This window comes from Dermacentor andersoni, chromosome 10, assembly GCF_023375885.2.
Source record: "Dermacentor andersoni chromosome 10, qqDerAnde1_hic_scaffold, whole genome shotgun sequence".
Lineage (NCBI taxonomy): Eukaryota > Metazoa > Arthropoda > Arachnida > Ixodida > Ixodidae > Dermacentor > Dermacentor andersoni.
In genome coordinates this window covers 23,000,089-23,026,836 of record NC_092823.1, presented here as the reverse complement: position 1 = coordinate 23,026,836, position 26,748 = coordinate 23,000,089, and the positions used below count along the sequence as shown (strand labels likewise).

At 49.3% G+C, this 26,748-nt stretch overlaps 1 long non-coding RNA gene across 1 annotated transcript in view; it reads left to right on the top strand.

Moving 5' to 3' along the window:
* The window catches only part of LOC126519310 (uncharacterized), a 103,320-nt gene extending 94,261 nt beyond the window's left edge, over nt 1–9,059 (top strand). Inside the window, exon 6 of the long non-coding RNA XR_011890559.1 lies at nt 8,905–9,059. This is a non-coding gene — a long non-coding RNA (uncharacterized lncRNA). The remainder of the gene's footprint in view (nt 1–8,904) is intronic.
* The last annotated feature ends 17,689 nt before the right edge of the window (nt 9,060–26,748 follow it).

Below are 26,748 nucleotides of genomic sequence, written 5' to 3'. Positions count from 1 at the left end.
GGTGGACAAAGGTACGGCATCATGAAGGGCATTTCCGACGATGTCTTTCATATGCTCCTCTCCAAAAACCCAGGCACTGTCTCTCAGGTCATCGAGCTTTGCGAGAGTTTCGACGAGCTCTGCAGACAGCGCCTTCTCACGCGGCGCACCGCTGCGTCCGACGAAACCCTCGCGAGCCTGACCGCGGCTACTGAGATGGACTCCCTGCTTGGCCAGACAAAAGAGTTCGTCCGTGCTGAGGTCGCTCGTCAGCTTTCGCTGCTGTCCTCTGCCACGCCACCACCTTCGCCTTTGCCAGGAAACCTTCGCCAGGTCATCCATGAGCAAGTGTGCGCAGCTCTTCCGTCTGCCCGCGAGACTCTGCCTGTGCCGACTCCCGTTGCTTTTCCCGAGGTGACTGTACCTCTCAGCTATGCCGAGGCTCTCACGCGGCCACCACCTCCGAACTTTGTGCCATCCCCATCGGTCATGCCACTGCGTCCACCTCCTCACTTCGTTCAGCCGCGGTACAGTAGTGGACAATAGCGCACTCCTGACGACCAGCCAATATGTTTTGCGTGTGGTGTACCTGACCAGGTTGCACAATTTTGTCGTCGCCGCGCAACGTCCTACCACCGCAGCTTCGACGCCGCACCATACGTTTCCCCAGACCCGTCATCCTCCGCGTCTCAGCACCCCGGCCAGATGTCTTCCTACTCGGACCACCGCCCTCTTGTTGGCCGCCGTTCGCCATCTCCTCGCGCCGCTAGCTTTCGGCGATGCGTCCTCGTCCTTTTTCGACGAAACGGGAAAACTAATCGTCGCAGTTCCAGAGGCAAGACCTGCGTCACCCACGAACAGACCTCTCCCTTCTCCGACTAATTTTATTGACGAATATGTGGACGGCGTCGCTGCACTCGCCCTCGTTGACACTGGTGCCGCAGTTTCAGTTATTAGTGCCAAACTTTGCCATTCATTCCGAAAAGCCACGACGCCACTGTCCAACATGTCACTTCGTACTGCCAGCGCAGACCGCATCACGCCTGCAGCTGCATGCACTGCTCGCGTTGTGATCAACGGCCTCCTCTACATCGTCGAATTTTTTCTGCTGTGTTCTTGTTCCCACGATCTTAATTTGGGCTGGGACTTCCTTTCCGCTAATAAGGCCGCCATCGACTGTTCTCGTGCTGAAGTAGAATTTCAAACACTGTGTAATGTCCCACTCCTTGACGCTCGTGAACCTGAAGATAAAGTATTTGTTGCCGAAGACGTTACAATTACACCGCACTCATCTGCCCTTGCCACAGTGTCATGCAACATTGTTGCTGATGCCAGCGCACTTTTTACGCCATTTACAATTTTCGCTCGTCGCAAATGTCCCCACTGCCTTTCGCTCTTTTGGACGTTCGTGCTGGCGTCAGCAGACTTCTCGTCGCGAACCGATTATCCTGTCCTCACTTTGCTTCGTGGGGTGTGCATTGGCCGTATCCAGTGTGTCGACCTTGCTACCGTCATTGACATGCCAACTGGTCCCATCGCCACTCATGAGGTCGCCGGAGGGATCTGTAACCCCGCGCAGGAGCCGACTTCGCGCGATGTTTTGCATAGCTTCATTGCCGACACATTGGCTGTTTCTCAACGCGCCCAGCTTCTACGCCTTCTCGACAAGTTCCCTTCGTCTTTCGACTGCCAGCATGTTCCCCTGGGCCGCACGTTAACTGTTTCTTATCGCATCGACACGGGTACCAGAGCGCTACTGCGACAAAGACCATATCGTGTATCCGCGACGGAGCGCCGTGTTATCGACGACCAAGTAGCTGACATGCTCAAGCGCGGCGTCATTCAGCCTTCGGACAGCCCCTGGGCATCTCCCGTTGTTCTTGTTAAGAAGGATGGATCGATTCGATTCTGTGTCGATTACCGTCGTATTAACAAAATAACTCGATGTAACAAATAACAAAGATGTTTACCCTCTTCCGAGAATTGACGACGCGCTTGACAGTCTCCAAGGCGCGGAGCTCTTCTCTTCTATCGAATTACGCAGCGGCAATTGGCATGTTCCCATGGCACCCGAAGACCAACCTAAAACGGCCTTTGTCACACCAGATGGCCTATATGAATTTCGTGTCATGGCTTTCGGGCTTTGCAACGCCCTCGCAACATTTGAGCGTATGATAGTCAACATTTTGCGTGGTGCCAAGTGGAAAACGGGCCTGTGCTACTTAGATGACGTGGTCCTTTTCTTGCCCGATTTTCCCACCCATCTCTGTAGGATGGAGCAAATGTTGCAGTGCCTAACTGCCGCCGGCCTTCAGCTCAACCTGAAGCAATGCCCCTTTGGCGCAAGTAAGCTCACCATCCTTGGTCATGTAGTGTCTAAACACGGTATTCTTCCTATCGCCACCAAGCTCCGTGCAGTTGCTGATTTTCCCAAACCTTCCTCCGTAAGAGAACTTCGCGACTTCTTTTGCCTGTGTTCTTACTTTCGGCGCTTCATTCGGAATTTTGCGTCCATCACCGCTCCCTTCAATCAGCTTCTACGGAGCGACTTGAATGACTACGCCAGGTCGTCCGCTTGTGACGATACCTTCCAAGAGTTGCGTCGTCTACTGACCTCGCCGCCTATGCTGCGTCACTTCGACCCGACAGCTCCGACCGAAGTAAACACCGATGCCAACGGTGTTGGACTCGGCGCTGTGCTCGCGCAGCGCAAATGTGTATTCGACGAGTGCATCATTGCATAGGCAAGCCGCACCCTCACCAAAGCCAAGAAGAATTATTCCATTACGCAGAAGGAATGTTTGGCCATAATCTGGGCTCTTGGTAAATTTCGACCCTACCTCTATGGCCGCCCATTCGATGTGATTACAGACCACCATGCACTTTGTTGACTGTCCACGTTGAAGGACCCCTCAGGTCGATTAGCTCGCTGGGCTTTGCGGTTGCAAGATTTCAACGTGCGCGTTGGCTACAGGTCTGGCCGCCGCCATACCGATGCCGACGCGCTTTCCCGTTCGCCCATGTCAACCGAAAGCGATGCCTGCCTTTCTGCCGTTGACCAAGTACTCTCGTTCCCAGTAGGCTGCGACATGGCTTCGGAGCAACCCAAGGATGCCTGGATTAGTACTCTTATCCACTTCCTTTCAAACCCGTCGACTGTTTCTTCACCTTCTCAAGCATTGCGTCGTCAATCATTTCACTTCGAAATTCGGGATGGACTTCTCTATCGCCGGAATTACGTCTCTGACGTCCGCAAGCGGTTGCTGGTCATACCTCGATATCTTGGTGGTGAAATATGTTCTGCTTTCCACACTGATTTGCAGTGTGCACATGCGGGTGTCTTCAAGGCGTACACCCGGCTTCGCTCCAGGTTTTATTGGCGTGGCATGTACACCCTTGTGTGCAAGTACATTCGGTCGTGCCCTCAGTGCGAACGCCGCAAGGTTCCTGCTCAGCATGGCTCTGGTCCACTCCAACCAATCCCGTGTACTGCCAGGCCCTTTGATCACATTGGCATTGACCTGGATGGACCCCTTCCGAGGACGGCTTCCGGGAACCGCTGGATAGTCGTCGCCATCGACCATTTGACGCGATACGCAGAAACAGCCGCTCTGCCTGCTGCCACCGCTCGCGATATAGCATCCTTTCTCCTGAAAAACTTTATTCTCCGTCACGGTGCACCTCGCGAACTTTTAAGTGATAGAGGACGTGTCTTCGTCTCCGAAGTCGTAAACGCACTCCTTGCTGAGTGTCGCATCGTTCATCGCGCCACCACCGCCTACCATCCTCAAAATAATGGTCTGACGGAAAGATTTAACCGCACCCTTGGCGACATGCTCTCCAAATACGTCGCCTCTGATCACACTGATTGGGACCTCATTTTGCCATTCATCACGTTAGCCTACAGCACTGCACCACAGGCGACCACAAACTTCTGCCCGTTTTTCCTCTTGTATGGCCGCGAACCTTCGACTACCCTCGACACCATTCTTAAGTGCAGATCCGACTCATCCGAATGTACGTCCATCTCTGAAGCTGCCAGCCGCGCAGAGTAATGCCGTCAGCTCGCCCGTTCCTTTACAGCCGTCGACCAATGGAAACAAAAATCTAGACTTGACGATGATCACCCGCATTGTCACTTTCTTCCGGACTCGCTTCTATGGCTTTGAGTTCCCGCCGTTCCTGCATGACTCTCTTCCAAGCTTGTCTTCAAATATCAAGGACGCTACCGTGTTGTAGCGCAGACATCGCCTGTGAACTATATTGTCGAGCCTGTCACGCCACCTACGGACCAATGCTGTCGTGGTCGTGAAACCGTCCACGTACAACGCCTGAAGCCGTATTACGACCCCATGATTCTATCTTCAGCCTGAGTCGCGAGGATGGCTCCTTTTCCTGGGGAGGGCGATTGTAGTGAAGAGGAATGCCCGGCGCCGCAGCAACATCCCCATTCGCCCGTATTGCCTGAGCTGCTCTGGGTGACACACGCTGCCTTCTGCTCGCTTGGGGTTTATTCAAATAGAACATATTATATATATATATATATATATATATATATATATATATATATATATATATATATATAGAGAGAGAGAGAGAGAGAGAGAGAGAGAGAGAGAGAGAGAGAGAGAGAGGTAAGAGAGAGCACTTGCCCCCTATTCGAACAATAGTTGGCACGCCACTGATGGCATGACTCTAAATTGGTAGAGCCCCTCCGGCATAACTAAGGCGGCTTTCTGGCAGTCCCATTCTTTAACAACAATTTTCCAGAATCCAGAGCGGATGTCGATGGAAAAAACAGAACTGGCACCGCGCAAACAGTTTACAAATTTCGTCAGTGCGTGGAAAGGGCCACACGTCGTTTTTTGAACCTTATTGTGACGGCCATGATCAATACATAACCTCCAGCCGTTGTCTTGTTTGTTGACAAATACGACTGTTGATGCTCAATCACTGGCGGAAGATTCTGCAATATCTTTTGGAAGGGTTTTCTCGACCTCGCTTCATGTCACTTCCCGCTCTGCCACTAAATACCGGTAAGGTTGCGTGTGCATGGAGAAAGTATTAGTGGTATTGTGATGCCGGCAAGATGCGAGCAAGCAGCGGAGAGCATCAGCCTAAACAAGTGAATGTCTGGAGTTATAATTCGCCGTAGTGGATCTTCGTGTGTGGAAGTTGAAAACGAGGCTTCAGCTGTGTTGTGAAGCTACTGATCAGTGGACAGCTCTGAGACGGTGCAGTCCCACAAGGGGCACAATGTAGCCAGCGAAATACTCAGCGGGAAAACTTGCGTCCATTACCAGAAGTTGTGAACACGAGGGTACGTGTGATTGCTTCAAACTGTAATGTAAACACCATGACGTGGCGAGCCAAAAAATACCAACGACGTGATATACAACGTAGTCGCCATCAGGAAGAGGCACAAAGGGCACCATGAGCACATGGTTTGCAGCTTCAGGTGACAGGCGAGTGAGTTTGCAGCACTGAAGGCGCGGCTGACCTGCGGCACGGTCAGCAGTACATTGGGGCAGCTGCAGACGCAGAACACCCAACGAACAGTCAGTAAGCGCAGGGTGTAGGGTTGAAAAGTCAATTGCGAGAATATGATCATGAGGGTAGTTGTGGAGTACAGCTAATAGGACAGATGTAGGACGACCGACAATGATGATGGGGACGGCACGAATCCCTAGTACCGTTCTTTACTGCCGTCGGTAGCTAAGTCGGCAGGTATTTCTGATACGGCGGCGAAAGTCTGAACTTCTTACGCAGATCGGCGCACCTGTATCTATTAGAGCTCTAACTAATGATCAATCAATCAGAGCAGTAATTAGGTTGCGTCGAGTACCATGGATCAACAGAGGACTTCTAGTTTGGATCGTCAACGTAGTGTCCCCTCAAGAAGCTGCATTTTTCATGTTGCTGAAATGCGACCTGCGAGCAACGGACATGGCGACCGTCCAGGCTGCAGTGAGCGGGACCGTTGAGCTTGAGGCGAGGGTGAACGGCTCGAACCATATGTCTGAGCAGCAAGCTCAGCACTGTATAGATAAGCGTGAGCGTAACTGTCGTGGCTGATACTCAGAGCTGTAGCCGGAAGAATTATTTGGTCAAGGGGACGAGTACCAGCGGCTGCGGCAGCATCGCAAGATGTGACCAAAGGGATAGCGTGGTAAGCATACGGACCGGTTGTCTGGAGTTCGCCTCCCGTTGCGGTAGTGCAGCGACGAGCACTGATGTGGCGTGACCGAAGCGATGACTGGAAGATTGCACAAAGGACTAGTGCTTCCAGAGAGGTGGGAATGCCCACAGTTGGTATGTCCTGTCGGAAGACGGTATGAATTAGCTGTACTGCAACCAGGTAGTCATTGAGCGGCCAAGGATAACGCTTGGCTTGAGCTATGAATTTAACTCACGCCGGACTATGAGTGACATGTCCTGCGCTTTTGACGGCTAAAGGAATGTCGGAACATCGTCGCTGGAAGAAGTAGCAGAGGCGATGTAAGCATTCAGCAATGTACCGGCTTTAAGCTTGTTGAAAGCGTCTGAATCATGAAAGGGGGACTGAATTGCTGCTCAAATATTACATAACAGTAAATAGATGCGTTTGCAGCAATGCCTTTTGGTACGTGACATGCTTCATCGGCGTCCACTTTGTCATTGTCGGCCTGCTTACATAGAGCCAGCACGCCCTGCATACATAGACTCCGTGGACGCCAGGGCCCCTGTAGATAGCTGAGGCCTGCCATAGTTTTCCCGATAGGTCACATAACTTTACTTAGCAAGCCTCCGAGGTCGTCAAGTCGTCTATGGGCGTATTGCACCGCACGCAAGCTGAGCGTTGGATGTACAATACTGTATTGGCGAGCACAGGCGTAGCGTCCCGCCTGTTATGTTTGCTATCGCACACGTGTCAGGCCAGTCGAGCTTGAACATCGACGACAACGGTGCCGGTGAAAGTGCCTGGGTCACAAGCGTGCAAGGGAACCGCCGTAATGAAGGCTTTTTGGACGGATTAGCCTCGTTAATTGAAGTGATTGGCATGGCATAACCGATGTGTCGTACCTTATAGAGATCCAGTGCCGCGTCGTAATGAACGTACCCCACACGTGCAAAAAGTATAACGATGTATGCGACCTCCGTTGATGCACAGTTAAACGAAGCGATATACAGCGTAACAAGCACATTCTTCTATATACAGTCTCTCTTCATCCTCTTCTGGTCGGCGTTCCGGCACAGACCACTTCGTAACAATATAAACTTCGTGAGTCACCTAGCTTGTTTTTTTTTTCGGAAAATTGAGAACACCGGCATGTAACAATTTTTTACGCTACTAGCTGCTTTATTACTTCACTATAGAAGTCTCGTCTGCCTATGTTTAGTGCCCGTAAAAGAATTCCATGTGGTCAGAATTATGGCGAGGTGCATGGCTACGCTGTACATCATAAGGATATTGTGCTTTTGCCATATGACTCCCAGAAATTGTTTTTTCATGGCACTTTTACGATCTGCTCAGGGAGAATGCAGCCTACATACAGCGGGTTTATCGATTTCACAGCTAGTCGCCGTAATATCGCCGTATAGAATTGTCCGACGGTGAAATATACACAGCTGTCTGGCTGGAGATATCTATCTATACGCAATATATAAAGAAATATAGACAGACATCAAGACAGACCGCTACAAGCGAAACAATAGGATGACGTGTAAAGAAAGGTTCACTTTAAAACCGGGAGGAGAGTCAGCTTAGGCTAGGAGGTATGTGCTGGCTGCTGTCTTTCCGAGCAGACATCGACCACTGGCTATTGGCCAGCATAGACAACTTGCTATTGGCTTCTGCCTAGCCTAGTAGACAACATGGGTCACAGGCTAAGTACCACTGGGTATGTGGCCGAATGAACACCTTCGGCGCTGAGCAAGTGACCTTGCCATCCTGGCCGAGGCCGGAGGAGAGAAAGACACCTAACTGACTGGCCCTCGTCCACGGTTGATGTCACGCACTAAAGGAAGAGAAATTTAGGAGGTAGTGGGCAAGCTGCGAGTGCGGAATCCGCAACGGACACCCTCGCGTTCAGCGCGGCAGCTTGATGAAAAGCCATTGCAACGAAGTTGCAGCCAGCACACAGCGGACAAGTGGGGATAGCTACAGAGTTCCAAGTGGGATGTAATTAAGACGAGACATACAGTATCAATTGGCATTTTACTTGATTCAGGAATTGCATGGGAATATGCAGCAGGTTCCACAAGAAAGCTACCGCTGACATTGACAACCTTATAGGATGGTATCTGCTCCATTTTATCCTTATTTTCATGCTATCAAGCACCCGAAGGCTTTCGAGAGGAATATTACAAGAAATCCAACACGAGTAATAAATTATCGTCCTTTGTCGCTATTATAGTAGACTAGTGACAAATATGTCTAAGTCACGTACTTCCATTTCAAGGCGCTGAAAGAATCTCGAGGAGCTATATTGAGGCTTCGTGGATTTTCTATCCAGTCAGCATAAGTCAATGTAATTCGCTGGTTTTACGTGCCTAAATCGCGATTTCATTATCAATCATGAATCATCATACTTTTATGAATCATTTCATTTGATGATCACAATTAAACATTCACTAAATATCTATCGCTTGTGCGGTTACTTACGCTCCGCCTTTTCAAGAACGAAATGAATTCACGGCTTGAAGCGGATGCACAATTTAATTAGTTGCCGCCAGTATGAAAAGACAAAGACTATATACTCAATCACCATGGCCGACAGAACGCGGCACATACATTAGGCACCGCACTTCCGACAGACACGATTGTACAACACTTACGCTACAGGCATTTCAAATAGTTGCTTCCGTTATAAAATATAATTTCTTAAAACAATATTACTGTGGAGTAGTAAAGTGCGTTTCTTTTTGGTATTTTTGTGTTTGCAGTGAACGCAAGGGCCTCGTCAACCGACATGGAAATGCCGGCTCAAGGGAGCTGTACGAGCCTGCCGTACATTCATATTCTGCGCCATGTATTTGCTTATACTCTTCAGGAAGTATATTTGTTATATTCCTAGGAAAATAAAAGCGTCTGGAGAAAATCGCCCCTATTTTATGGTAAAAACATGATTGCTCTATGCATTACTCAAGTATGAGATGCGAAAACAAACGCAACTGCAATATATTTGTACATTACTCCTTATATATATATATATATATATATATATATATATATATATATATATATATATATATATATATATATATATATATATATATATATATTGTCACAAGCTGTCATGAACCACGCCTGCCGCGCAGACAACCAGAACAAAGAAAGAGAAGAACGACGTTAGCCAAGCTGCCGCGAGACCGCTCTTCAACAACCGCGCCTTAAACACCTGCATTAAACACCTCGTGTGTAACATTTGGTGGAGCTGTGCGGGGTAACTCCCACTACCTACAAGGGAGCCACCAGCACAAGAGCTACGCCGAAGCCGTCGCCTCGCCGGACTTTCGCCGTCGCGCTCAATCATGGCCACAGAGCAAAATACCCTGACCAGCAGTGCCTCGGCGAGCCCAGTCCCTATCCAGCACTACCGAGAGCCACGCACGTTCTCGGCGAAGGCAGAGGAACATGTGGATGAGTGGCTATCCCATTACGAAAGGGTCAGCCAATACAATAACTGGAACGCTGCCAGTCAGCTCAGAAACGTTGTTTTCTTTTTGGCCGGTACGGCGTTGGTATGGTATGACAACCACGCGGACATGCTAACTACATGGACACGCTTCGTTGAGGAGATCAAAAAGTGTTTCGGTCACTCGGACGCAAAGAGGAAACGTGCGGAACTCACATTAGCCCAGAGAGCTCAGGTACCCGGCGAGACTTGCACTACCTATATCGAAGAAATTTTGAAGCTGTGCCGAACCGTCAACCCTCAAATGACAGACGAAGATAAAGTGGGGCACGTGGTAAAAGGAATAGCGGAAGACGTGTACAACTTCCTCATTGGTAAAGAGAACTTGCACACTGTATCAGAACTGATACGGCACCGCCGTACGTTGGAGGCGCTGAAGACTCGCCGAATTACACCAAAGTTTGGACGGCTAGCCAATGTAACGACTGTAGCAAGTGTTGACACGAGTCCTCTGCTCCCAGACCTTTCGTCCGCCATCCGCCAGATAGTCCGCGAGGAGCTCCAGCGACATGACGAACAGGCACGTTATGCGGCGGCACGTTGCAGCTCCTCCGTATTCCGAGACACTCTTTGGGAACCCCCTTCGGCTACTTGGAACCACTCGGTGAACGTCGCGGATCTTAACGGCTCGAGAGACGAACCGCATTACATTACGACCGAACCACCACGCAATGATTCGCCCCCTCAACGTTTTGATCCACGCCCACGGAACTTTCGTCCACGAAGACTCGCCGCTACCTACGACTTTCAAGGGGAAGAACCTCGTTGCCCTCAACCGATGTCTTCGGCAGAATACTTGAATCTGCACCGAAATCGTATCGTACTTGGAAAATAGTAACTGTGATATTATGGCACTAACGGAAACTTGGCTCTGTGACGGCGTGAATGACAGCGAAGTTTTTCCTGATACGGAGGACTATGCCATTTATCGCCGAGACAGACATAATCGAAGGGGAGGTGGTGTCTTGCTGGCAATAAAGAAGCACATCACTTCGTTTATAGTACCGATACCCTCCGCTATTGAGATAGTGTGGGTTTGTATAACATCGACACTATCAAAGTCACTTTACGGAGTGTGTTGCAGGCCTCCTGACAGCACTGATAACTTCGTTTCTAACTTGCGTGAGAACCTTACTGCTGTTCGTTCTAAATTCCCTAAAGCTGATATATTCATTCTTGGCGATTTTAATTTCCCGGACATAGATTGGCCTAACTTAAGAGGCAATTCGCGTGCATCTAATGACTTTGTCCAGCTCATCCTTGATTTTTCTTTTGAGCAACTAGTCCTCCAACCAACGCGCATTACTAACGTCTTAGACCTTGTTCTAACAACAGCACCTAATAGAGTTAGCACCATTTCAATCACTGATGGGTTCAGTGACCACTCGTTATTAGAATTTACAGTTCGCACACCTTCATGTACACGTAATCTAACAACAAAACGAATATTTGACTATAAAAGAGCGGACTATAATGCCATTAACCGAGATTTACAAAGCTTTTCATCTAGATTTATCGCAACATTTTCTCAACGATCAGTCAACAAAAATTGGTGCCTGTTTAAAGAACAACTACTAGGTTTAGCAAATAAATACATACCTCAGATCTCATTTCGCACTAACTGCTCCAAACCATGGTTTAATAAAACTTTGAATGCGTTAAAAAAACAAAAAGAAACGTTTATACAGGGCAGCCAAAAGTGTCAACACGTTAGGTTCGTGGAATAAACATAAAGCCTGCGAAAAAGCCTACTGCAGTTCCCTTCGTCGTGCAAAGCATAAATTCTTTTCCGATGACCTTCAGTCACTGATAAAAAATAATCCTAAGAAAATCTGGAAAACGATATCTCCTTCAAGCAGCACTGACACTCCCCCACTCGTGGATAGCACTGGTATTCCCATACCGCGAGAGCACTGCACATCTGTATTTAACAACTACTTTCTTTCCACGTTCACAAAGGAAGACCATTCCAATATGCCATAGATGACAGACTCTGATTACCAATATATGACTCCTATTACCGTAACAGCCGCTGGAATCGCTACTTTGATTAACAATCTCAAATTATCGAGTAGTTCCGGATTTGATGGTATCAACACGAAAATCCTAAAGAATACAGTAGTCCCTTCCAGTACAATCCTTAGTCATATATTTCAGCAGTCCCTGTCAACAGGGGAGCTGCCGAATGATTGGAAATCATTCGGCAGCTCATACCCATTTCAAGTCATACCCATTTCAAAATCATACCCATTTTCAAGTCAGGTGACAAGAGCGATGTGAGTAATTACCGTCCTATATCACTAACTAGCGTTCCCTGCAAGTTACTCGAACACATCATTTTTACTAATGTCGTTCATCACTTAGAATGTAATAACTTCTTTTTTAAACATCAGCATGGATTCAGAAAAGGCCTTTCATGTGAGACACAACTAATTGAATTCACTACGGATCTTTTTCAAAATATGGACGACAATGCTCAGACTGACTCAATATTCATCGACTTCGCTAAAGCATTTGATCGCGTGGCTCACTGTCGCCTCATTTCTAAACTCTCATGCTTAAACCTTGATGAACTAACAATTTCTTGGATAAGAAACTTTTTGTCTTTTCGAAAGCAGTCCACTGTCATTGACCAGTACTCTTCCTCTTTCAGTAACGTAACATCAGGCGTACCTCAGGGAAGTGTCCTTGGACCCTTACTCTTCCTGATTTTCATCAATGACTTGCCATTTAACATTACATCCAGTGTTCGACTATTCGCAGATGACTGCGTTATCTACCGTCAAATCCGCTCCCCCGCTGATCATATTGCTCTTCAACGTGACCTTCAATGTGTCACTAACTGGTGTTTGGATTGGCAAATGACCCTAAATACTAACAAATGCAAACTGATGACATTTACTCGCAAAAAGTCCTACTCCATTTTCAGTTACTCACTTGACAATAGTATCGTCGATCGCACATCTTCATACAAGTACCTTGGAATTATTCTAACACCTAGCCTTTCATGGTCATCCCACATTGACAAAATAACGGCTAAAGCATCGCGCACTCTCGGATATTTAAAACGTAACCTTCGCAGCGCTCCTTCCCTCACAAGAAAGATAGCCTACCAAACATTAGTGCAACCGCAGCTCGAATTCGCAGCTTCTATATGGTCACCTCATCAGGCATATCTAATCCATCTTCTCGAGTCGATCCAAAACCGTGCTGCACGTTTCATTGCCAGAGATTATAGCCCATTTTCGAGCGTAACTAACATCAAGCTGTCGTTGTCGCTTTCATCTTTGGAATCGCGCAGGAATATAGCATTACTTTGTCTTCTGCACAAAATCATGCATAATGTACGTCTATCTACTTTACCACTCGTTCGTCCCTCCCGTACATCTAGACGCCTGCATAATCATCTCAGTTTCCAACGCATCTTCGGTCACACAAATGCATTCAACTGCTCAGCTTTGCCACGTGCGATTGCACTGTGGAATGTTCTTCCTGATAACCTCGCTGACATTAATGACCCATTAACCTTCAGACAAAAAATCACTGCATATTTGGCTAGTACTTAGCTGAAAACAGTATCTGTTCAGTTTTGTTACTTTTAACTTCATTGTTATTTATTTATGTAAGCATTTGCTCTAAGGTTGCTTGCTTTACTGTATACTGAAAGCTAACACCTGTTCGTTTACCTTCCTTGCTTTTTATCTTTGTTTACCTCGCGTTCTTTGTTTATTGTTTGATTCTCGTTGTGTTTATATTTATGTAACAAAAACTATGTTTTTGCTCCGCATTTGTTATCTGTACCGCCCCCCTCACGCAATACTCCTACTGGAGCCTGTGAGGTATATGAAATAAATAAATAAAATAAGTTCGCCCTTCGCCAGTGTGTTACTGCTGTGGCATGCCTGGCCATATAGCTAGGTACTGTAGCCGACGCCGAACATCAAACTACGGATCGTCAGCGCCGACTATGCGGTCTAGCGGTCGTACACTGCGCACTCAGTGGCCAGGAGACTCCACTTCAGGAAGCCACTTTCGAGAGGACCGATGCACCGCCCAGGAGACCTACTTTGGAGAAGAAAGAACCCGGAACCGCTACCGCTCCCCTGCCTCCGACCTTACTCTGACGCCGCCACCAGCCTTCCGAGCCTCCCGATCACCATCCCCTCGGCCGCGATTCACGTCACCATCGCCTCGGCGCCGTTTCGTATCGCCCCCGCCGGGAAACTAGCCAGCGTGGCCGATGAAGGTGAGGTCGCTGGAAAATGTGTGCTGCCGACTCAACTGCCTCCAACTATTTTCATGCTAAAGAATAAGGTTCATGTACTGATTGATGGGGTCTCTACAACGGTTTTAGTCGACACGGGAGCAACTGTCTCGGTCATGAGTGTGGGGTTTGAAGGCCTTCGGGGACGCAAGGTTATGTTTCGTTGGGACCAGTGCACAAGTTTCCGTGGAGTCAGTGGTGAAGCATTATACCCGATTGGTGTGTGTAACGTGGATGTGTCTTTGGGTGGGAAAGTTTTTAATGCAGAGTTTACTGTTCTTCCTCGCTCCTCGGATGACGTGATTCTGGAGATTGACTTTTTGCAATTGTGTGGTGCGAATGTTGACTGCCGGACGGGAGAACTCAGTGTTGACACCAGTGTTTCGCCTGTGCTCTTTGAAGGTGAAGCTTGCCCGGAGAGTGTGTGGTGCGTGTCTGAGGATACAGTTGTGCCCGCCTTATCCGCGATGCGTGTTGCCGTCGCCTGTTCATCTCCGACTCCTATCTCGTTCGATGCTGCAGTGGAACCTGTACATCGGAACTGCCTCAAGAAAAACGTGTTAGTTCCGCACTGCGTGGTCTCAGTGACCAATGGATGCGCGGGGCTGTGGGCGCTAAACTGTTCCACTGAAGCGGCAGTGCTACCTCAAGGCCTAAAGATTGCCACGTTTCAGGAAGACTCGCCCGTATCGGTGGCAGTACTTACAGAGCTCCCCGATGGAGGAGCAACCAGTGTGTCGAGCCCCGGGAGCTCGAAGATACTTTCCATGATTGATAAGTCACTCAGCGATCACGAGCGTCGAGTTTTGATGGCCCTGCTTACGAAACATACCTCGGTATTCGACTTTGCGCAGCACGATGGCCCGCCATCAATTCCTGCATCCAGAACTCGTCACCGCATCAACACAGGAGCCGCCCAGCCAATCCGACAAAAACCCTATCGTGTATCCCCGTCAGAACGCAAGACAATCAGCGATCAGGTCCAAGAAATGCTATGCAACGGCGTCATTCGAGAATCATCCAGTCCTTGGGCAGCCCCCGTGATATTGGTGAAGAAGAAAGACGGTACGTGGCGGTTCTGTGTTGATTACCGTCGCCTAAACGCCATTACTAAGAAAGATGTATATCCGCTTCCACGAATTGACGACGCCATCGACTGTCTCTTTGCGGCATCTTACTTTTCCTCAATCGATTTACGGTCAGGTTACTGGCGAATTCCTATACACAAGGACGTCAGAGAAAAGACAGCATTTGTAACACCCGACGGAGTATTCGAGTTTAACGTGATGCCTTTCGGATTGTGTAACGCGCCCGCAACGTTCGAAAGGTTCATTGACACGATATTACGCGGCTTAAAATGGAAAGCTTGCATGTCCTACTTAGACGACGTTGTGATCTTCAGGCGAACGTTTAGTGAGCACAACAAACGTTTGGATTTGGTCTTGAACTGCTTGGAGAAAGCGGGTCTTGTGCTCAATTAAAAAAAATGCCGTTTTGGGGAACGACAAACTCTTGTGCTTGGCCATCTGGTCGCTGAAGAAGGCATCCGACCAGATCCACAAAAGACTGCGGCCGTAGAAGCATTTAGAGTACCCAAGTCTGTCAAGCAGTTAAGAAGTTTCTTGGGCTTGTGCTCCTATTTTTGTCGGTTCATTCCCCGGTTCGCTGACATCGCTCATCCCTTTACACGCCTTCTCCAAAAAGGCGTTCCCTTTGAGTGGACTGCAGATTGTGACTCTTCGTTTCGCCAGCTCAAGTTCCTGTTGACATCCCAAACAATTCTTCGCCACTTTGATCCTTAATCACCAACTGAGATTCACACCGATGCCAGCGGCGTAGGCATCGGTGCTGTGCTAGTTCAGCGTGTTGGCGACAGTGAGCACGTGATCTCTTACGCTAGCCGGTCCTTGAGCCGCTCCGAGCGCAACTACACAGTCACCGAACAAGAGTGTCTGGCGGCCATCTTCGCCGTGCAACGGTTTCGTTCGTATATCTATGGGCGCCCCTTCACTGTGATAACAGATCATCATTCGCTATGCTGGCTTGTGAATCTGCGGGATCCGTCAGGACGACTAGCGCGCTGAGCCCTCCGTCTACAGAATTACGATTTCGCTATTTGGTACAAAAGTGGCCGGCGGCATGCTGACACTGATTGTCTCTCTCGGATGCCACTTCAAACAACTGAATGTGATGCGGACAATTTTGATGAATACATCGCTTTTGTGTCCCCAGAATTTCCGGATATGGGTACCGTCATATCCGAGCAGCACAAGGACGAGAGCTTACAACCGCTCTTCGCGGCAGCACAGGAGTCACCTGCAGGCAGTCGCTTTCGCCTACGTGATCAAGAAGCAATCAAGATAGGAAGGCACAAGAACGAAACAAATACGAAAGGTATAAATCACATAAGTTACAATTAAGAAGGTTTATCACTTAATACGTCGACGAAAATACTTCAGCAATGTTGAAAAAAAAAAAAAAAGAACTGATGTTGCCAACTACAACCGACAAGCAGCTAGCAATAAAATGTATTTTCAACCATTTACAAATAATTGGCAAGAGCCTTTCAAAAGCTTGTCAATCAGGACATTCTGCAGTCTGATGTGCCAAGTTGTACCAATTGTCTACGGTTTGAAAGAAGAACGAGTATTTATTTAGTTATTTATTTATTTTCATGTTCTCAGGGCCCGAGGGCATTACAGAGAGGGGAGTTCTAACAAAAAACTGTTAATGGCAACTTTAAAGACGCAAGGTCTTCGATTGCAGCGACCGAGGCGGGAAAGTGGTTCTCGTCACTGTTCGTTTGCCGCAAAAAAAGAGGCATGGCAAGTGTTAACGCGACATATAGGAATTTTATTCTTGAGTTTGTGATCGATACGAGAGGAGACGTAATTTAACAGGACACGTAACAGGTCCACCTGTTTGCCGAGATCGTCCTGGGTGATATGTAAGACTCTATATCGGAGAGCAGGCCTTAATGATTTAAGATGCTCCATTGGTTCTCAGCGGAGCATAGCATTAGTCTAAAATGTAAAGAGTGCGCCCAGAGAAAAGCCTAAAATCATGATCATTTCAAACGCATAAAATAATTCCGGATTTTACAGTGAGATTGTTCTCATCTGTATGAGCGCGATCGCAAGTCTCACTATCAGCGATTGCAGAAAAGTGACTCTAAACAGCCGGCGCACATTTTGAGACCCAGTCTCATGTATTCTCCCACCTCAGAAGAGATTGCATCTGTCTGTTCGACTCCTGTGGTAAAGAAGTGCGAGAATTCGCAGATTTTTGCACTGTTCATTTTCCATATATATATATATATATATATATATATATATATATATATATATATATATATATATATATATATATATATATATATATATATATATAATATTCGTGCCGTAGCACTGCCCACCAGCCGTGTTATGCAAAAACTTGCCTATCTGCACATTTTGACGAAAGTGTCATTTTGACGAAAGTGCTCGGATATGACGGTACCCATATCCGGAAATTCCGGGGACACAAAAGCGATGTATTCATCAAAATTGTCCGCATCACATTCAGTTGTTTGAAGTGGCATCCGAGAGAGACAATCAGTGTCAGCATGCCGCCGGCCACTTTTGTACCAAATAACGAAATCGTAATTCTGTAGACGGAGGGCTCAGCGCGCTAGTCGTCCTGACGGATCCCGCAGATTCACAAGCCAGCATAGCGAATGATGATCTGTTATCACAGTGAAGGGGCGCCCATAGATATACGAACGAAACCGTTGCACGGCGAAGATGGCCGCCAGACACTCTTGTTCGGTGACTGTGTAGTTGCGCTCGGAGCGGCTCAAGGACCGGCTAGCGTAAGAGATCACGTGCTCACTGTCGCCAACACGCTGAACTAGCACAGCACCGATGCCTACGCCGCTGGCATCGGTGTGAATCTCAGTTGGTGATTAAGGATCAAAGTGGCGAAGAATTGTTTGGGATGTCAACAGGAACTTGAGCTGGCGAAACGAAGAGTCACAATCTGCAGTCCACTCAAAGGGAACGCCTTTTTGGAGAAGGCGTGTAAGGGGATGAGCGATGTCAGCGAACCGGGGAATGAACCGACAAAAATAGGAGCACAAGCCCAAGAAACTTCTTAACTGCTTGACAGACTTGGGTACTCTAAATGCTTCTACGGCCGCAGTCTTTTGTGGATCTGGTCGGATGCCTTCTTCAGCGACCAGATGGCCAAGCACAAGAGTTTGTCGTTCCCCAAAACGGCATTTTTTTTAATTGAGCACAAGACCCGCTTTCTCCAAGCAGTTCAAGACCAAATCCAAACGTTTGTTGTGCTCACTAAACGTTCGCCTGAAGATCACAACGTCGTCTAAGTAGGACATGCAAGCTTTCCATTTTAAGCCGCGTAATATCGTGTCAATGAACCTTTCGAACGTTGCGGGCGCGTTACACAATCCGAAAGGCATCACGTTAAACTCGAATACTCCGTCGGGTGTTACAAATGCTGTCTTTTCTCTGACGTCCTTGTGTATAGGAATTCGCCAGTAACCTGACCGTAAATCGATTGAGGAAAAGTAAGATGCCGCAAAGAGACAGTCGATGGCGTCGTCAATTCGTGGAAGCGGATATACATCTTTCTTAGTAATGGCGTTTAGGCGACGGTAATCAACACAGAACCGCCACGTACCGTCTTTCTTCTTCACCAATATCACGGGGGCTGCCCAAGGACTGGATGATTCTCGAATGACGCCGTTGCATAGCATTTCTTGGACCTGATCGCTGATTGTCTTGCGTTCTGACGGGGATACACGATAGGGTTTTTGTCGGATTGGCTGGGCGGCTCCTGTGTTGATGCGGTGACGAGTTCTGGATGCAGGAATTGATGGCGGGCCATCGTGCTGCGCAAAGTCGAATACCGAGGTATGTTTCGTAAGCAGGGCCATCAAAACTCGACGCTCGTGATCGCTGAGTGACTTATCAATCATGGAAAGTATCTTCGAGCTCCCGGGGCTCGACACACTGGTTGCTCCTCCATCGGGGAGCTCTGTAAGTACTGCCACCGATACGGGCGAGTCTTCCTGAAACGTGGCAATCTTTAGGCCTTGAGGTAGCACTGCCGCTTCAGTGGAACAGTTTAGCGCCCACAGCCCCGCGCATCCATTGGTCACTGAGACCACGCAGTGCGGAACTAACACGTTTTTCTTGAGGCAGTTCCGATGTACAGGTTCCACTGCAGCATCGAACGAGATAGGAGTCGGAGATGAACAGGCGACGGCAACACGCATCGCGGATAAGGCGGGCACAACTGTATCCTCAGACACGCACCACACACTCTCCGGGCAAGCTTCACCTTCAAAGAGCACAGGCGAAACACTGGTGTCAACACTGAGTTCTCCCGTCCGGCAGTCAACATTCGCACCACACAATTGCAAAAAGTCAATCCCCAGAATCACGTCATCCGAGGAGCGAGGAAGAACAGTAAACTCTGCATTAAAAACTTTCCCACCCAAAGACACATCCACGTTACACACACCAATCGGGTATAATGCTTCACCACTGACTCCACGGAAACTTGTGCACTGGTCCCAACGAAACATAACCTTGCGTCCCCGAAGGCCTTCAAACCCCACACTCATGACCGAGACAGTTGCTCCCGTGTCGACTAAAACCGTTGTAGAGACCCCATCAATCAGTACATGAACCTTATTCTTTAGCATGAAAATAGTTGGAGGCAGTTGAGTCGGCAGCACACATTTTCCAGCGACCTCACCTTCATCGGCCACGCTGGCTAGTTTCCCGGCGGGGGCGATACGAAACGGCGCCGAGGCGATGGTGACGTGAATCGCGGCCGAGGGGATGGTGATCGGGAGGCTCGGAAGGCTGGTGGCGGCGTCAGAGTAAGGTCGGAGGCAGGGGAGCGGTAGCGGTTCCGGGTTCTTTCTTCTCCAAAGTAGGTCTCCTGGGCGGTGCATCGGTCCTCTCGAAAGTGGCTTCCTGAAGTGGAGTCTCCTGGCCACTGAGTGCGCAGTGTACGACCGCTAGACCGCATAGTCGGCGCTGACGATCCGTAGTTTGATGTTCGGCGTCGGCTACAGTACCTAGCTATATGGCCAGGCATGCCACAGCAGTAACACACTGGCGAAGGGCGAACTTCAGAATGCAGATTCAAGTATTCTGCCGAAGACATCGGTTGAGGGCAACGAGGTTCTTCCCCTTGAAAGTCGTAGGCAGCGGCGAGTCTTCGTGGACGAAAGTTCCGTGGGCGTGGATCAAAACGTTGAGGGGGCGAATCATTGCGTGGTGGTTCGGTCGTAATGTAATGCGGTTCGTCTCTCGAGCCGTTAAGATCCGCGACGTTCACCGAGTGGTTCCAAGTAGCCGAAGGGGGTTCCCAAAGAGTGTCTCGGAAAACGGAGGAGCTGCAACGTGCCGCCGCATAACGTGCCTGTTCGTCATGTCGCTGGAGCTCCTCGCGGACTATCTGGCGGATGGCGGACGAAAGGTCTGGGAGCAGAGGACTCGTGTCAACACTTGCTACAGTCGTTACATTGGCTAGCCGTCCAAACTTTGGTGTAATTCGGCGAGTCTTCAGCGCCTCCAATGTACGGCGTTGCCGTATCAGTTCTGATACAGTGTGCAAGTTCTCTTTACCAATGAGGAAGTTGTACACGTCTTCCGCTATTCCTTTTACCACGTGCCCCACTTTATCTTCGTCTGTCATTTGAGGGTTGACGGTTCGGCACTGCTTCAAAATTTCTTCGATATAGGTAGTGCAAGTCTCGCCGGGTACCTGAGCTCTCTGGGCTAATGTGAGTTCCGCACGTTTCCTCTTTGCGTCCGAGTGACCGAAACACTTTTTGATCTTCTATAGTGAAGTAATAAAGCAGCTAGAAGCGTAAAAAATTGTTACATGCCGGTGTTCTCAATTTTCTGAAAAAAAAGATAAGCTAGGTGACTCACGAAGTTTATATTGTTACGAAGTGGTCTGTGCCGGAACGCCGACCAGAAGAGGACGAAGAGAGACTGTATACAAAAGAATGTGCTTGTTACGCTATATGTCGCTTCGTTTAACTGTGCATCAACGCAGGTCGCATACATCGTTATACTTTTTGCACGTGTGGGGTACGTTCATTACGACGCGGCACTGGATCTCTATAAGGTACGACACATCGGTTATGCCATGCCAATCACTTCAATTAACGAGGCTAATCCGTTAAAAAGCCTTCATTACGGGGGTTCCCTTGCACGCTTGTGACCCAGGCACTTTCACCGGCACCGTTGTCGTCGATGTTCAAGATCGACTCGCCTGACACGTGCGCGATAGCAAACATAACAGGCTGGACGCTACGCCTATGCTCGCCAATACAGTATTGTACATCCAACGCTCAGCATGCGTGCGGTGCAATACGCACAAAGACGACTTGACGACCCCGGAGACTTGCTAAGTAAAGTTATGTGACCTATCGGGAAAACTATGGCAGGCCTCAGCTCACTACAGGGACCCTGGCGTCCACGGGGCGTACTGGCTCTATGTAAGCAGGCCGACAATGATAAAGTGGACGCCGATCAAGTATGTCACGTAACAAAAGGCATTGCTGCCAACGCATCTATTTACTGTTATGTAATACTTGAGCAGCAATTCTGTCCCCCTTTCATGATTCCGACGCTTTGAACAAGCTTAAAGCCGGTACATTGCTGAATGCTTACATCGCCTCTGCTACTTCTTCCAGCGACGTTGTTCCGACATTCCTTTAGCCGTCAAAAGCGCAGGCCATGTAACTCATAGTCCGGCGTGAGTTAAATTCTTAGCTCAAGCCAAGCGTTATCCTTGGCCGCTCAACGACTACCTGGTTGCAGTACAGCTTATCATACCGTCTTCCGACAGGACATACCAAGTGTGGGCATTCCCACGTCTCTGGAAGCACTAGTCCTTTGTGCAATGTTCTAGTCATCGCTTCGGTGGTCGCGCCACATCAGTGCTCGTCACTGCACTACCGCAACCGGAGGCGAACTCCAGACGACCGGTCCGTATGCTTACCATGCTGTCACTTTGGTCACATCTTGTGATGCTACCGCAGCCGCTGGTACTCGTCCCCTTGACCAAATAATTCTTCCGCCTACAGCTCTGAGTATCAGCCACGACAGTTACGCTCACGCTTATCTATAGAGTGCTGAACTTGCTGCTCAGACATGTGGTTCGAGCCGTTCACCCTCGCCTCAAGCTCAACGGTCCCGCTCACTGCAGCCTGGACGGTCGCCATGTCCGTTGCTCGCAGGTCGCATTTCGGCAACATGAAAAATGCAGCTTCTTGAGGGGACACTACGTTGACGACCCAAACTAGAGGTCCTCCGTTGATCCATGGTACTCGACGCAACCTAATTGCTGCTCTGATTGATTGATCATCAGTTAGAACTCTAATAGACACAGGTGCGCCGATCAGCGTAAGAAGTTTAGACATTCGCCGCCGTATCAGAAATACCTGCCGACTTAGCTACCGACGGCAGTAGAGAACAGTACTAGGGATTCGTACCGTCCGCATCATCATTGTTGGTCGTCCTACATCTGTCCTATAAGCTGTACTTCACAACTACCCTCATGATCGTATTCTCGCAACTGACTTTTCAACACTACACTCTGCGCTTACTGACTGTTCGTTGGGTGTTCTTACTTCTGCAGCTGCCCCAATGTACTGCTGACCGTACCGCAGGTCAGCCGCGCCTTCAGTGCTGCAAACTCACTCGCCTGTCACCTGAAGCTGCAAACTACGTGCCCATGGTGCCCTCGTGTTCACAACTTCTGGTAATGCGCGCAAGTTTTTCCGCTGAGTATTTCGCTGGCTACATTGTGTCCTTTGTGGGACTGCACCGTCTCAGAGCTTTCCACTGATCAGTAGCTTCACAACACAGCTGAAGCCTCGTCTTCAACTTCCACACACGAAGATCCACTACGGCGAATTATAACTCCAGATATTCACTTGTTTACGCTGATGCTCTCCGCTGCCTGCTCGCATCGTGTCGGCATCACAATACCACTGATACTTTCATCGTGCACACGCAACCTTACCAGTATTTAGTGGCAGAGCGGGAAGTGACATGAAGCGAGGTCGACAAAACCCTCCCAAAAGATATTGCAGAATCTTCCGCCAGTGATTGAGCCTCAACAGTCGTATTTGTCAACAAGGAAGACTACGGCTGGAGGTTATGTATTCATCATGGCCGTCACAATAAGGTTCAAAAAACGACGTGTGGCCCTTTCCACGCACTGAAGAAATTTTAAACTGTTTGCGCGGTGCCAGTTCTGTTTTTTCCATCGACATCCGCTCTGGATTCTGGCAAATTGTTGTTAAAGAATGGGACTGCCAGAAAGCAGCCTTGGTTATGCCGGAGGGGCTCTACCAATTTAGAGTCATGCCATCAGCGGCGTGCTAACTATTGTTCGAATAGGGGGCAAGTGCTCTCTCTCTCTCTCTCTGTCTATATATATATATATATATATTCTAATATGAATACACCACAAGAAAGCAGCAGGCAGCGTGTGTCAACCAGAGCAGCTCAGGCAATCTCGAGCTCGCGCCTCCCGGGCGAATTGGGAATTGGGATGTTGCTGCGGCGCCGGGCATTCCTCTTCGCTACAATCGCCCTCCCCAGGAAAAGGAGCCATCCCCGCGACTCAGGTTGAACATAGCATCATGGGGTCGTAATACGGCTTCAGGCGTTGTACGTGGACGGTTTCACGACCACGACAGCGTTGGTGCGTAGGTGGCGTGACAGGCTCGACAATATAGTTCACAGGCGATGTCTGCGCTACAAAACAGCCTTGATATTTGGAGACAAGCTTGGAAGAGAGTCAGGCAGGAACGGCGGGAATTGAAAGCCACACAAGCGAGTCCGGAAGAAAGTGACAATGCGGGTGATCATCGTCAAGTCTAGATTTTTGTTCCCATTGGGCGACAGCTGTAAGGGAACTGGCGAGCTGACTGCATTACTCTGCGCGGCGGGCAGCTTCAGAGATGGGCGTACATTCGGATGAGTCCGATCTGCACGGAAGAATGGTGTCGAGGGTAGTCGAAGGTTCGCGGCCATACAAGGGGAAGAACGGGCAGAAGTTTGTGGTCGCCTGTGGTGCAGTGTTGTAGGCGAACGTGATGAACGGCAAAATGAGGTCCCAACCAGTGTGATCAGAGGCGACGTATTTGGAGAGCATGTCGCCAAGGGTGCGGTTATATCTTTCCGTCAGACCATTATATTGAGGATGGTAGGCAGTGGTGGCGCGATGAACGATGCGACACTCAGGAAGGAGTGCGTTTACGACTTTGGAGACGAAGACACGTCCTCTATCGCTTAAAAGTTCGCGAGGTGCGCCGTGACGGAGAATAAAGCTTTTCATGAGAAATGATGCTATATCGCGAGCGGTGGCAGCAGGCAGAGCGGCTGTTTCTGCGTATCGCGTCAAATGGTCGATGGCGACAACTATCCAGTGGTTCCCGGAAGCCGTGCTCGGAAGGGGTCCATACAGATCGATGCCTATGTGATCAAAGGGCCTGGCAGTACACGGGATTGGTTGGAGTGGACCAGAGACATGCTGAGCAGGAGCCTTGCGGCGTTGGCACTGAGGGCACGACCGAATGTACTTGCACACAAGGGTGTACATGCCACGCCAATAAAACCCCGAGCGAAGCCGGGTGTACGTCTTGAAGACACCCGCATTTGTACACTGTGGGTCAGTGTAGAAGGCAGAACATATTTCACCACGAAGATGTCCACGTATCACCAGCAACCACTTGCGGACGTCAGAGACGTAATTCCGGCGATAGAGAAGTCCATCCCAAATTTCGAAGTGAGATGCTTGACGGCGCAAAGCTCGAGAAGGTGATGGAACAGTCGACGGGCTTGATACTAATCCAGGCATCCTTGAGTTGCTCCGAAGCCATGTCGCAGCCAGCTGGGAACGAAAGTACTTGGTCAACGGCAGAAAGGCAGGCATCGCTTTCGGTTGACATGGGCGAACGGGAAAGGGCGTCGGCATCGGTGTGGCGGCGGCCAGACCTGTAGCCAACGCGCACGTTGATATCTTGCAACCGCAAAGCCCAGCGAGCTAATCGACCTGAGGGGTCCTTCAACGTGGACAGCCAGCAAAGTGCATGGTGGTCTGTAATCACGCCGAAGGGGCGGCCATAGAGGTAGGGTCGAAATTTACCAAGTGCCTAGATTATGGCCAAACATTCCTTCTCCGTAATGGAATAATTCTTCTTGGCTTTGGTGAGGGTGCCGCTTGCCTATGAAACGACCGACTCGTCGAATCCAGCTTTGCGCTGCGCGAGCACAGCGCCGAATCCAGCACCGCTGGCGTCGGTGTGTACTTCGGTCGGAGCTGTCGGGTCGAAGTGACGCAGCATAGGCGGCGAGGTCAGTAGACGACGCAACTCTTAGAAGGTATCGTCAGAAGCGGACGACCAGGCGTAGTCATTCAAGTCGCTCCGTAGAAGCTGATTCAAGGGAGCGGTGATGGACGCAAAATTCCGAATGAAGCGCCGAAAGTAAGAACTCAGCCCAAGGAAGCTGCGAAGTTGTCTTGTGGAGGAAGGCTTGGGAATATCAGCAACTGCACGGAGCTTGGCGGCGTCAGGAAGAATACCGTGTTTAGATACTACATGGCCAAGGATGGTGAGCTTACGTGCGCCAAAGGGGCATTGCTACATGTTCAGCTGAAGGCCGGCGGCAGTTAGGCGATGCAACACTTACTCCAGCGTACAAAGATGGGTGGGAAGATCAGGCGAGAAAAGGACCACGTCATCTAAGTAGCACAGGCACGTTTTCAACTTGGGACCACGCAAAAGGTTCACCATCACACGCTCAAATGTTGCGGGGGCGTTGCAAAGCCCGAAAGCCATGACACGAAATTCATATTGGCCATCTGGTGTCACAAAGGCCATTTTAGGTAGGTCTTCGGGTGCCATGGGGACTTGCCAATAGCCGCTGCGTAAGTCAATAGAAGAGAAGAACTCCGCGCCTTGGAGACTGTCAAGGGCGTCGTCAATTCTCGGAAGAGGGTAAACATCTTTACGAGTTATTTTGTTAAGACGACGGTAATCGACACAGAATCGAATCGATCCATCCTTCTTCTTAACAAGAACTCGAGATACCCAGGGGCTGTCCGAAGGCTGAACGACGCCGCGCTTGAGCATGTCAGCTACTTGGTCGTCGATAACACGGCGCTCCGTCGCGGATACACGATATGGTCTTTGTCGCCTTGGCGCTCCGGTACCCGTGTCGATGCGATGACAAACAGTTGACGTGCGGCCCAGGGGAACATGCTGGCAGTCGAAAGACGAACGGAACTTGTCGAGAAGGCGTAGAAGCTGGGCGCGTTGAGAAACAGTCAACGTGTCGGCAGGAGCTATGTAAAACATCGGGCGAAGTCGGCTCCTGCGCGGGGTTGCAGATCACTCCGGCGACCTCATGAGCGGCGATGACCACAGAAGAGAAAAAAGAGTTTTACAAGTTGATCAATGTTCTAGAAAGTTAATTCATTGGAAAAAATAAATAATATTACGAAAGCACGAGGTTCAATCTAAAAAGGCAAGAACTGGCAGAAACGGTGGAGGCTTTCATCACCGCTTTGAACCGACTTGTATCACAATATGGGTGCGATGGACTAAAGGGTAAAATGGTGTGATATCGATTGGTATTCGGCTTACAGGGCGCAAAGCTGTCTGAAATGTTCCAGAGTGATCACGCCTTCTTGTTAGAGGGAGCAGTAATAAATGCCCGGAAAAAAAATGCGGTCGCGAAGCATCAAGCAGTTGTCAGAGAAAGAGGCTCGTCCGGCGAGAGG